The sequence below is a fragment of the Oncorhynchus clarkii genome, chromosome 10, assembly GCF_045791955.1.
Source record: "Oncorhynchus clarkii lewisi isolate Uvic-CL-2024 chromosome 10, UVic_Ocla_1.0, whole genome shotgun sequence".
NCBI classification, from domain to species: Eukaryota; Metazoa; Chordata; class Actinopteri; order Salmoniformes; family Salmonidae; genus Oncorhynchus; species Oncorhynchus clarkii.
In genome coordinates, this window is record NC_092156.1 from 38,086,923 (window position 1) to 38,101,358 (window position 14,436).

Genomic DNA, 14,436 nt, shown 5'->3' on the forward strand with positions numbered 1-14,436 from the left:
GAGCTGTGTGCTAGTAGTTTAAACAGACACCTCGCTACATTCAGCATGTCAACACTTCTCACAATTTTTTGGGGTGATGAAGTCAATCTCTCCTCTTTGAGCCATGAGAGATTTACATGCATATTATTAATGTCAGCTCTCCGTGTACATTTAAGGGCCAGCCGTGCTGCCCTGTTCTGAGCCAATTGTAATTTTCCTTTTAGGCTGCGTTTACACAGGCAACCCAATTCTGATCTTTTTTTCAACATTGGTCTTTTGACCAATCAGATCAGCTCTGAAAAAGATCTGATGTGATTTGTCAAAAGACCAATTAGTGGTAAAAACATCAGAATTGTTGTGTGTGTAAACGCACCTTAAAAGGTTCGTGATTAGATAGCTGCTTAACACCATACTTAACGAGGTGATTAAAACGGTGCAGACATACACTATATATACAAAAGTATGTGGACACCCTTTCAAATTAGTGGATTTAGCTATTTCAGCCACACAAGTTGCTGACAGGTGTATAAAATCAAGCACACAACCATGCAATCTCCATCTCCAGTAGGAGGCACTCTTTCCTCTTGTCTAAAAAAATATCCCAATGCCCCAGGGCAGTGATTGGGAACACTGCCCTGTCTAGGGTGCCGTCTTTCGGATGGGACGTTAAACGGGTGTCCTGACTTTCTGAGGTCATTAAAGATCCCATGGCACTTATCGCAAGAGTAGGGGTGTTAAGCCCGGTGTCCTGGCTAAATTCCCAATCTGGCCCTCAAACCATCACGGTCACCTAATAATCCCCTGTTTACAATTGGCTCATTAATCCCCCTCCTCTCCCCTGTAACTATTCCCCAGGTTGTTGCTGCAAATGAGAACGTGTTCTCAGTCAACTTACCTTGTAAAATAACGGATAAATAAAATAAAATAGAAAAAAATTGGCATTAAAATGGCCTTACTGAATAGCTTAGTGACTTTCAATGTGGCATCGTCATAGGATGCCATCTTTCCAACAAGTCAGTTCGCAAAATTTCTGCCCTGCTAGAGCTGCTCCGGTCAGCTGTAAGTGCTGTTATTGTAAAGTGGAAACGTCTAGGAGCAACAACGGCTCAGCCGCGAAATGGTAGGCCACACAAGCTCACAGAATGGTACCACCAAGTCCTGAAGCGCGTAGCACATAAAAATCGTCTGTCTTCGGTTACAACACTCACTACCGAGTTCCAAACTGCCTCTGGAAGCAGCCATGGAAACCATGGCTCGAGGGCCACTTCGGGATTTTGAAATTCAACGGAGGGCCTTGGGGGACAAATTGTTTTTTAAATGTTGCGGGAGCTTCCAGAGTGGAAGCATTGCCATGCTTCAGGCATCACTACAGACCCGGGTTCAATCCCAGGCTATGACACAGATTACCGTGATTGGGAGACCCATAAGGCGGCGCACAATTGGCTCAGGGTCGTCCGGGTTAAGAGAGGGTTTGGCAGGCCGAGATTTCCTTGTCCCATTGCGCTCTAGCAACTCCAGTGGCGGGCCGGGCGCATGTACGCTGACATGGTCGCCAGGTGTACAGTTTTTAATCCGACAAATTGGTGCGGCTGGCTCCCGGGTTAAGGGGACATTGTGTCAAGAAGCAGTGTCGCTTGGCTGAGTTGTGTTTCGTAGGACACACGGCTCTCGACCTTTGCCTCTTCCGAGTCCGTACAGGAGTTGCAGCAATGGGACAAGACTGTAACTACCAATTGGATACCACTAAATTGGGGAGAAGAAATGGGTAAAAAAAAAAGTACTTTTATTTAATATAAATAAATAAATAATGTATTTCTCGGCCGGATTGAAGTGCCCGGCGGGCCGTACTTTAACCCCCCCTTGTTCTAGACAATTCTGTGCTTCCAATTTTGTGGCAACAGTTTGGGGAAGCCCTTTCCTGTTTCAGCATGACAATGCCCCTGTGCACAAAGTGAGGTCCATACAGAAATGGTTTGTTGAGATCGGTGTGGAAGAACTTGACTGGCCTGCGCAGAGCACTGACCCCAACCCCATAGGACACCTTTGGGATGAATTGTAACGCAGACTGTGAGCCAGGCCTAATCGCCCAACATCAGTGCCAGACCTCACTAATGCTCTTGTGGCTGAATGGAAGCAAATCCCCTCAGCTATGTTCCAACATCTAGTGGAAAGCCTTCCATGAACAGTGGAGGCTGTTATAGCAACAAAGGGGGGACCAACTTCTTATGCACATGATTTTGGAATGAGATGTTCGACGAGTTGGTGTCCACATACTTTTGGTCATGTGGTGTACTTTGCTTTAATTGAATCTGCTCTGGATGCTTTCCTCCAGCATCACTTTCAGTCCTGGCCGAAGATAGGACCTGCAGCAAATATGACTCATTACATTCTACCTCCACCTTTACATACTAAAAGCTATCTGTATACACAAGACCACCATGACACATTCTTAATGGGCTAACATTAAACACTATGACAGCATGAGAAGTACTGGATGACTGGTAAAATGCTTATTTTCCCTGTGTCTCTTATGACTTTCTATTGAGCACTTGAAGCATCAGTGATCTCATGCAGTTGACTGTCTCCAGCGTGTTAAGAGTAGCCCTGTGCTGTACTGTGCTGTGTGTCTGTCTGCGGGGCTAGGCATGGAGCCAACTCATTGGGCTGTGTAAGGACAGCCAGCCAGGTTAGCAGGCCCACATTCAGAGCCGGGCAAGCGGCTAACACTCCTTAGTCTGAGACCCACACAAAGCCAGGTTGTCAGGTTAGCACACTCTGCTCTCCTTGAGTCTTTCACAGAGCACATTCAAAGCTAAGCTAGCGTTTAGCACATCTAGGAGGCAGGCTATCATTATGTAGAACATCATTTAATGATTTGGACTTTGGATTTGTTGATCATAATGTGTTCAATGTCTATTTGACCAAGAATTCAATAAATCTGATGCTGTTACTCGGAAAGTCATGAAACATTGAAGAATGTTTCATTTAAGGTAATTTATTAAGATTGTAGAAAAAAAATGGATTTGTGATTTTTCCCATTTCTAGGAATTACTTTTAATTATTGGATGGTAAACAGGAAATCATTTTTTATTGTCCTGAGACCGAGCAATTCATTTTTGTCCACTCTTATGGACATTGGTTTTTGGTCTGTATCTTTGAGGCCATTCATGCCACTGTGGTAATTAATTCCTGGTGTGCCTTTGAGAGGCCATTCTGGGCTTTTCAATTATATCACATGTGAGGCTGTGACCTGGATAACTTTCTCTTCCTGGTTTTTCAGAATTGCTGCCAAACACAATTAGCACATTTTATGGTATAAGAAAGGTTAGTGCGTGTAATTGTGTAATTATATTTTTTTGTGAGTTTGATATTCAAATTGTTTATAGTAAGTAAATATCTCAAGAATAGTTTGGTGAGTTGTCAGATCAGTGTAATGTTTTTTTCACATTAAATAAATAAGAGCTTTTTTATAAATGTCCTCTGTAGTGGACATCAGGATGCGCCAACTATGGTTTTTACCTACTGAACCCATTTATTGTAATGTTAAGTGTTTCATATTTATTATCAACCAATTCCTTATGTCCACTACATAAAATAAACAATGGTGTTCACATTTTATTTTATTTGTAAAAATAAATAAACACTAATCTGATGTGAAACAAATAAAAATAGCTTTTTTTTGCTCGGTGTTAGGAGGATATGACAACTAACAGCCATGATGAATGTGATTTATGGCAACGCGAAACAGGGTTTCAATGTAGCAGTGAGGACATCTGCTGGTGAAAAGAATACGACAGACAACTTTTGCTTTGACTGAAAGACTACTGCAGTATGCCGAACTACACTACAGTGTGCTCAAAGAAGTCAAATCAAAACACACATTTCATAGAACTTCCCATGTCACACCGTGTGGTCTCTAACTGTGGAGACGATAGCTGTGTGGAAGATAGGCTCGGTTTTAACAGTGTGTTGTCGACTGACTAGGGATGCCCAGGGCTGACTTTTTAATAGGCCTCATAAAAGGAAGACAGACCCATGATGTCATGAGAAAATCCATGGAAAGGTCGTTAAAAAGCAGACATTTCCTTTGTCTGCTCTGCATCATTATACCCATATTGCTACAGAAGAGTAAAGAGCCCCCTATTAGCTAGAAAAGTAGACTCCATCCAACTGTGTGCAGCACTTAAAGTTGATTCTGTTGTGTTCTTGTTCTCTATGCAATTTGTTTGGAGCCCACTGAAAAATGCCCTACAGTAAGGTAGGTCAGCGCTATAGGTCTATGGCGGCATCAATCAAACTGGCCTAGACACAGTGTTCTCAGTGGTGGACATAGGTGGCCTTTAAAGTTCATTGTATGTCTCAGTTCATCATTGTGAAGTCAACTTACGCTTGCTAGATTGAAGTTTTCCAGATGCATCATCCAACATCTCCAAGTTCTAACATGCTCCAGACATTTATCCATGTTGAAAAGATAAACGTGTCTTGCAGTCGGGGAGACAGGCAGGTAAGAGGCTAAGGATGAGAAGAGGAAAAATATGTCATTTCAAATCAAATTGATGGTAGAGGTGGTTAGAATAAATATAATGTTGGCAAAATAAATCAAATCAAATTGTTTTGGGCTCGTACACATATTTAGCAGGTGTTATCACAGGTGGAGTGAAATGCTTGTGTTTCTAGCTCCAATAGTGCAGTAATACCTAACAGTACAAAACACTACACACAAAAACAATACAAAGAAAGAACTTAAGAAATAAGCTAAAGTACTTATAAAAACAAACTATGAGCCTCATTTGACAGGTTCCGATATCAAAATCGAATCTAAAATAATAAATACTGATTGATTAATTTTATTCAGGGTAAAACAATTTGTACAGTTTAAAGGTAGAGTCAGCGAAATGACGTTGCATGAGCAGCACCACAGATATTGTGATGAGTAAGATGCAAGACTTCACTCTCACACAGTCACATATAGTATCTGCGCATGTGCGTGGGTTCATTTCACACTCTTGCAATGTGGTAGCCACGGAACCAGAACAGTGAAGAGTTTAGCCACGAGCTCCAACACTCATAGTTGTTGCTGAAATTGACCCTCTATGCTGTTTACTTTTGCATTCACGTCAGGGGTACTCAACTACTATTTGAGAAGGTCCGGCCACACACATTTCCTAGGTGACAAATGTCCGGAGGGATACTGTCGTTTGTCAGTGTAGTACATAGAGTTAGATAGAGGACTCATCTTTGTATCTGTGCCATTATAGCATTTTTGACAGCATGGGCAGTAGTCCATTTTCTTCTTCACAATTAGCTAATCCCTCCAGATGACCTGGTTGGACATGACATGAGAGATCAGCCAATGAAGTTGGAAGTCCCACCCAGTTGACTACACAGGAGGCTGCTGAGGGGAGAACATCTCATAATAATGGCTGGAACTGAGCAAATTGAATGGCATCAAACATCTGGAAATCTTGTGTTTTATGTATTTGTTACCATTCCACTAATTCCGCTACAGTCATTACTACGATTCCTTTCTCCCCAATTAAGGTGCCATCAACCTCCTGTGGTTAACTACAATAAATTGGTGGACGCACTCAAGGGCGGGCGAACTCTATCATTCTTTATGGCGTAGTAACAAACCCCCACCTCGCGACCAATGTTTCCTCTACTTTTTTTCAACACTGACAAAATTTCAGGTCTGCTGAGTGCAAACTTGAACATTATGAAAATTCTGTGCAACTATGAAGATTTACTGTGAACACTAAGGCTGTACCCGCTTTAAGTTACAGTTTTAACAGTGGCCGAGTAGGCTGCTGTGGCTATTTGATCATAATGTAGGCCTACCAGAGTGGCCTACAAGAGTGACCTACCATGAAAAACAATGGAGCAAATGCATTCCATAACATTTTAACATGGGAATAGCTGTTCTGTCAGTAGCAGCAAATGTGTGGTGTTCAATGTAGGCCTGAGAAATGCACACATTTTGTGCTCTTGTAGGAAGCAATCACTACCCCATTGTTGACTAGAAGTTAGCAATAACTGGGCTAATAACTCACTAACTAGCAAAGAATATTAACAAATGTGTGCACAGGTGGCTACATGCAGCTCTCGCTTTGATATCAAAACAAGCGCATCTACTCACGACTGTTCATGCTATAAAATAATCCTGCTCAAAGTGAATGGCACAGATCCATATATGGCAATAGCTTTTTGCATATAGGCCTACTGCAGCTCTGATTGTTTATGGCGCACCCGGCTGGCAGAGTACAGGCATTAGTCGTGCCTGTCAATGCAATAGAATCCTACTCCAATGTGCTCTGCCTACAAGAAAATCGCTTGCACAGTTAGTTTTGCATACTAAGTCTTGCATAGTTTGTTTTGTTTCAGTATGTTGCAATGAAAGAGTTTAATATTGCGTTGATTGAAGCACAATTCCTACAGTAAAGGGAAACGTTGATAGTGTTAACTAAGGGGAAAACTCTAGAAAGTTGAAGTTCAATCTCATGCTTCTCTGCAAGGGCTGATATTTCTTCTGTGTGCCAGTCCGAGGGGACCTGCACACTCGTGCAGTTTAGAGGGAACATTGCTTGCAACCTCTTCACACCCTTCTTGTTGGCGGAAAGAGAATGTTGCGCTATATTTTAAGCTCATTTCCTACAATTGTACACATTTAGCTATGGAGTGGAGAGAACATTTTGCAATTTAAGCTAATTTCCTGCAATTCTACACATTTTGTCATGTCTTACGTGTGTGCAAAAAGTTTTTATTTTTTCTTGGACCCGCTGTCCGTATTGATCCCATTATTGGTACTGATCCTGATCCGGACCACCATCCATCCACCTGCTGGGTATGTATGATCTACGTCATATCACTGACGTTACCTTTAAAAAGGTATTTAAAAGTACAAGAAACCCAGAGGATGACACATAAAAGCGTAAAAACACTGATTTCCAGGTGATTCTTTATTCTACATGTCAGAGAGGCATGTTTGTTCTATATAGCCTATTTCTATCTGAACATAACTTGTGTCCTGCTGAGCACACCCCTAGTGACACTCTCGGGCTAAACCACAATGAGCAGGGGTGCACTTGACCAAATAACTGGTAACTTCTTTTACCCAACACAGAGGCTATATAATGTCTAAACCAGACATAGCACAATTGTCACAGGCCTTTTTCAAACAAACTGTTATATATCTCAAGAAACTAATAAGAAATATGGTATGAAAGTGACTTGTCGTTTTCCAGGAAGTTGCCTTGTAGTTTTTACCCACAAACACTGATATAATTGTAAATATCTAAAATGACCATGTTTTCACAAATTTGATGAAATAATTGTCACGCCCAAAATTAGGGCAGAGACGGAAGAGGAAGCAGAAAAATCCCACTCCCTCATTTTTTTCTGGTTCATATACAGTCAATGAACTAAGCAGACCAGACCTACAGTAGCTGCTATCGCATTGGTGTCTATAGGAGAGCAGAACGGAACACCCTATGAATGTCCCGCCTGGTTCAAGTCCTTTACAGTTTTTGAATGGGCTTCAAGCTTATATCATTAAATTCATGAAAATGGGGTCATTTAAGATATATCTAAAATTATATTTGTATTTGTGGATTAATTATCTTTACCCAATGCCTTCTATGTAGGTTTTCGATTACGAAAAATACAATAACACAATCAAAACTAAATGAATCAACAAATAACATTTGACATATTTCTTAAATGACCACATTTTCATGAATTTGAAGCCTAAAAGCAGAATGGGACTTGAACCAGGAAGTAGGCGTTTCATAGCGTACTGTGACAATTTTTATTCAATGGTAAACGGCCTGAGTGGGACATCTTCATTTTTCCATCATCTTTGAGTTGGGGACAGGACAAAATGGCAGAACCCGTGGGGAAAAGTAGTGTGGGTGTCTCATTTATCCGATGGTGTACAAGCACACGTGCGCTGGCGCGTCTCGTATCGAGGGCCAAGCCCAGGCCACTGATACTTTTCAGCTTGTATTTACATAACAGTGGCTAACCGTGAACATGGGTTAACACCTTCTTCTTCTATGGTATATTGGCGATTGCGCAATTTAATGTGCATTTAATGCGCACCTACTGTGCGGGATGGAAACAAAATTGCCAAAAACAGTAACAAACTACCATAAAACTACCAAACTACAAAAAGAAAAAATTCAACAACTTTTCTGTGAAAAAATTAAACTAATCTGATCCCTACACAGGCTCAAGAGAAACCTGGAAGGGTGGGTCTTCCAGTACCCTTTGCAGGTCTTTAGATGTAAAATCCTTAAATCCCCAAAACTTTTCTCCCGCAGTCACACTAAGCTCCAGTTTCTTAGCCTTCGTTGAGACTTGTGCCGTACGGTTTATAACTGTGGCAATGAACGCCACAAAATCCACCAAGGTATCTTTTGACTGGCAGCAAACATTTACTACAGGCTGTGGTGCATTGACTACCATATCTTCACTAGCATCATTTGTTTTCTCAATTATTTTAATAGCCGCCGCATAGGAGATTCAACCTGAACATCCAATGTCACCCCAAGATGACTCCTTTGACGGGTGCTCTACTAAGACAAAACTTCTGTTGTCCGGATTCTTTTGAGGCTCACTGCAATCTTGCTCTGTTCTTCAGAAATACAATTAATCTAAAGAAGACCTCTCCTGGTCACTCTGACAGACTTTTCCCAGCGCATACTTTAAATTATTTTGTATTTTTTTACATTTAACCTTTACATGTATTTAACTAGGCAAGTCAGTTAAGAACAAATTCTTATTTACAATGATGGCCTACCCCGGCCAAACCCGGATGACACTGGGCCAATTGTGCGCCGCCCTATGGGACTTCCAATCACGGCCGGATGTGATACAGCATGGATTCAAACCAGGGACTGTAGTGACACGTCTTGCACTGAGATGCAGTGCCTTAGACCTTACTTCACCATTTGACACCTCAAACGGGTCTCCCACATATGCATCCTTACTCAACAAATGCATCCCAACAAGAAGTGATTCATTATCATTCAAACACGTATCCTCCACTCCAATTTTGGATAAATGAAGGAAATAACTACAGTCAATTTACACTGATAACTGGTATTTCATAGCCACACTCACACGTGTTTAAAATCAGTAGCTAAATTGGGGATCTCCATAATTTACTATAGAGCAAGGGAGAGCAGAGTTTGCATTTGGCCCCGAGTGTTATGTGCGCACATGCACTCCAGTCGCCATCTTTGATTGCTGTGTGCTGTGAAACTGAATTGTCCCCAATTCAACCGTGTACAAGTGAGTCTTAGTACAGATTGCAGACACTACACTGATGCAATGGCATCGCAAGAGGAGGATGAAGTAGCTTTGAATTTAATCCCAGATTAAGATTGAATGAATCAGTGTTCTCTGGAGGTTCATTGATGAAACCTAAAATCAATGTTTCCCTACCATCACTGGTTCCTTTCTCTGCCAGCTACCATGCACTAGGCTTATTATACACCGAGTGCACAAAACATTAAGAACACCTTCCTAAAGTTGAGTTGCACCCCTCCAGTACACAACTGAGCAAGAGGACAAGTACATTAGTGTCTAGTTTGAGAAACCAACACCTCACAAGTCCTCAATTGGCAGCTTAATGAAATAGTACCCGCAAAACACCAGTCTCAACGTCAACATTGGAGAGGCGACTCCGGGATGCTGGTCTAATCGCCTCATCTCTCGCAACTATTTCATTTTGTATTGCAGGATTAGTATTGTGTTGCAATAGGTTGTACATACAAAACAGCCTCTAGCTCTTTTTTTTCTTACTCTGCACAAGTGTCTTGTAAAACACGATGTTTGATAACGTCTTATGTTACAGAGTCACCTTCTGTGGTGTTAACTTATTCAATCAGATGGGTTCAGTTCTCTGAGCCCCCTTGTTCATGTGGATGTTGATGAGTTCCTTGATGGTCTTTGTCATTCTGGAAACACAATTCCAGCGTGCCATCTGTCAGCAACATACTGCAGGTTAATGTGTATGGAAATGTAGTCAGGGAATTCCTCTCTCGTCTCTGTCTCTCTCAGGAGTGAGTGGGGTTTGTAATTGAAAGATGAACCAAGAAAGCATGTAGAGGGAGACACAGAACATTGGACAAAGTTGTAATATACTGTAGTGTTTGATGTATTGTGTTGTAATTGTGCAATAAAATAATTGAGTATCTGTACTTAGATTTGTGTCGCAGCAGACATCCTCATCCTTCACAATGTTTACTCTTGGTGGGGCTGACTCGTCTTCAGAATTGTATAATTTTATTTGACCATATAAGTTGACTGAGAACACATTCCCATTTACAGCAACGACCTGGGGAATCGTTACAGGAGAGAGGAGGGGGATGAATGAGCCAATTGGAAACTGTTGATGGTTAGGTGACCATGATGGTACGATGGACAGAAATGTACCCAGGACATTGGGATTAACACGCTTACTCATACGATAAGTGCCATGGGATCTTTAGTGACAACAGAGAGTCAGGACACCCGTTTTAACGGCCCATCCAAAAGACGGCACGCTACACAGGGCAATATCTCCAATCACTGCCCTGGGGCGTTGATATTTTTTTTAGAGCAGCGGAAAGAGTGCTTCCTACTAGCCGTCCAACACCACTTCCAGCAGTATCTAGTCTCTCATCCAGGAACCGACCAGTACCTACCCTTATCCTGTTGTGAATAAAGAAAAGACAGGTTGTAGTATTGGGTGTAGTGATGGGAGGCTGACCATATGATAAATAGAATGGCTGTGAAAGGCTCTGGCTCATCCTGCTGGCATGGTAGCCCTTGGCTCCACAGCGGAGCGAGGTGAAGAAACTGCTGTGGTCCTCTGTCTACATCACTGCTGCCCTGTTTCCTGTGCCTCTGTCTGTGGAGGGCTGCTGCTGCTGCCTTGCTCATATTATCATCTATATTTATCTCTCTTACTTAATCAAACACAGGGCCTGGTGGAGAGCTTCCTGAGTAGGATGAAGATGTACCCTGGCTTTCCTTTAGCTACATTGTACTGTACTCAATGTAGTTCACTGGCCCCATACAGTGCTTGTCTTACAGTGATTTACAGTGTGCATTACCACAGTGGCTGACTCAGTAAATTTCACTATAGGGTTCCATGGCTACAGCCCTGAATAAAATCAAGTTTATTGGTCGCGTACAAATTTGCAGGTGTTATAGCAGCTGCAGTGAAATGCTTGTGTTACTAGCTCCAACAGTGCACTTGAGTGTCTTGTGTTACTAGCTCCAACAGTGCAGTAGAATGTCTTGTGTTACTAGCTCCAACAGTACAGAAGAGTGTCTTGTGTTACTAGCTCCAACAGCGCAGTAGAATGTCTTGTGTTACTAGCTCCAACAGCACAGTAGAATGTCTTGTGTTACTAGCTCCAACAGTACAGAAGAGTGTCTTGTGTTACTAGCTCCAACAGTACAGTAGAGTGTCTTGTGTTACTAGCTCCAACAGCGCAGTAGAATGTCTTGTGTTACTAGCTCCAACAGTACAGTAGAATGTCTTGTGTTACTAACTCCAACAGTACAGTAGAATGTCTTGTTACTAGCTCCAATAGCGCAGTAGAATGTCTTGTGTTACTAGCTCCAACAGTACAGTAGATTGTGTTGTTACTAGCTCCAACAGTACAGTAGAATGTGTTGTTACTAGCTCCAACAGTACAGTCGAATGTCTTGTTACTAGCTCCAACAGTACAGTAGAATGTCTTGTGTTACTAGCCTCAACAGTACAGTATAATGTCTTGTTACTAGCTCCAACAGTACAGTTGAATGTCTTGTGTTACTAGCCTCAACAGTACAGTAGAATGTGTTGTGTTACTAGCTCCAACAGTACAGTAGAATGTCTTGTGTTACTAGCCTCAACAGTACAGTTGAATGTCTTGTGTTACTAGCCTCAACAGTACAGTAGAATGTCTTGTGTTACTAGCTCCAACAGTACAGTAGAATGTCTTGTGTTACTAGCTCCAGCAGTACAGTACAATGTGTTGTGTTACTAGCTCCAACAGTACAGTAGAATGTCTTGTGTTACTAGCCTCAACAGTACAGTAGAATGTCTTGTGTTACTAGCTCCAACAGTACAGTAGAATGTATTGTGTTACTAGCTCCAACAGTACAGTAGAATGTCTTGTGTTACTAGCTCCAACAGTACAGTACAATGTGTTGTGTTACTAGCTCCAACAGTACAGTAGAATGTCTTGTGTTACTAGCCTCAACAGTACAGTAGAATGTCTTGTGTTACTAGCTCCAACAGCACAGTAGAATGTCTTGTGTTACTAGCTCCAGCAGTACAGTACAATGTATTGTGTTACTAGCTCCAACAGTACAGTAGAATGTCTTGTGTTACTAGCCTCAACAGTACAGTAGAATGTCTTGTGTTACTAGCTCCAACAGTACAGTAGAATGTCTTGTGTTACTAGCTCCAACAGTACAGTAGAATGTCTTGTGTTACTAGCTCCAACAGTACAGTACAATGTGTTGTGTTACTAGCTCCAACAGTACAGTAGAATGTCTTGTGTTACTAGCCTCAACAGTACAGTAGAATGTCTTGTGTTACTAGCTCCAACAGTACAGTAGAATGTATTGTGTTACTAGCTCCAACAGTACAGTAGAATGTCTTGTGTTACTAGCTCCAACAGTACAGTACAATGTGTTGTGTTACTAGCTCCAACAGTACAGTAGAATGTCTTGTGTTACTAGCCTCAACAGTACAGTAGAATGTCTTGTGTTACTAGCTCCAACAGTACAGTAGAATGTATTGTGTTACTAGCTCCAACAGTACAGTAGAATGTCTTGTGTTACTAGCTCCAACAGTACAGTACAATGTGTTGTGTTACTAGCTCCAACAGTGCAGTAGAATGTCTCACAAATACTCAATAATCAAAACAAGAAATCAAGAAATGACTGAACAAGTCCAAGTAACTATCCAGAGTAGATTGTATTAGTTAGCATGTGTCAGAAAGAACCCAGAATATAAATATGTGGTGTGTATAGACAGTATATCATTACGAAATAAAATGGTATGTACTGTAGTACAGTGCCTTGTAAAAGTAATCATCCCCCTTGGCGTTTTTCCAATTTTGTAGAATTACAACCTGTCATTTAAATGGATTTTATTTGGATTTCATGTAAAGGACATACACAAAATAGTCCAAATTGGTGAAGTGAAAGGAAAACAATAACGGAAACGTGGTGCATGCATATGTATTCACCCCTTTCCTATGAAGCCCCTAAATAAGATCTAGTGCAACCAATTACCTTTAGAAGTCACACAATTAGTTAAATAAAGTCCACCTGTGTGCAATCTAAGTGTCACATGATCTGTCACATGATCTCAGTATATGTTCTGAAAGGCCCCAGAGTCTGCAACACCACAAAGCAAGGGGCACCGCCAAGCAAGCGGCACCATGAAGACCAAGGAGCTCTCCAAACAGGTCGGGGACAAAGTTGTGGAAAAGTACAGATCTGGGTTGGGTTATAAAGAATATCAGAAACTTTGAACATCCCATGGAGCACCATTAAATCCATTATAAAAAAATGGAAAGAATATGGCACCACAACAAACCTGCCAAGAGAACGCCGGCCACCAAAACTCACAGACCAGGCAATGAGGGCATTAATCAGAGAGGCAACAAAGAGACCAAAGATAACCCTGAAGGAGCTGCAAAGCTCCACAGCGGAGATTGGCGTATCTGTCCATAGGACCACTTTATGCAATACACTCCACGGAGCTGGACTTTACAGAATAGTGGACAGACAAAAGCCATTGCTTAAAAAACTAAATAAGCAAACACGTTTGGTGTTCGCCAAAAGGCATGTGGGAGACTCCTCAAACATATGGAAGAAGGCACTCTGATTCGATTAGACTAAAATGTAGCTTTTTGGCCATCAAGGAACACACTATGTCTTGCGCAAACCCAACACCTCTCATCACCCCGAGAACAAGTCCCCACAGTGAAGCATGGTGGTGGCAACATCATGCTATGGGGATGTTTTCATTGGCAGGGACTGGGAAACTGGTCAGAATAGAAGGAATGATGGATGGTGCTAAATACAGGGAAATTCTTGAGGGAAACCTGTTTCAGTCTTCCAGAGATTTGAGACTGGGATGGAGGTTCACCTTCCAGCAGGACAATGACCCTAAGCATACTGCTAAAGCAACACTCGAGTGGTTTAAGGGGAAACATTTAAATGTCTTGGAATGGCCTAGTCAAAGCCCAGACCTCAATCCAATTGAGAATCTGTGTTATGACTTAAAGATTGCTGTACACAATCGGAACCCATCCAACTTGAAGGAGCTGGAGCAGTTTGCCTTGAAGAATTGGCAAACATCCCAGTAGCTAGATGTGTCAAGCTTATAGAGACATACCCCAAGAGACTTGCAGCTGTCATTGCTGCAAAAGGTGTCTCTACAGAGTGTTGACTTTGAGGGGG

At 41.8% G+C, this 14,436-nt stretch overlaps 1 protein-coding gene across 1 annotated transcript in view; it reads left to right on the forward strand.

The window, feature by feature from the left end:
* LOC139418429 (NALCN channel auxiliary factor 2-like) overlaps positions 1 to 14,436 on the forward strand; it is a 58,090-nt gene that overhangs the window by 35,731 nt on the left and 7,923 nt on the right. The gene's annotated exons all lie outside the window — the stretch shown is intronic.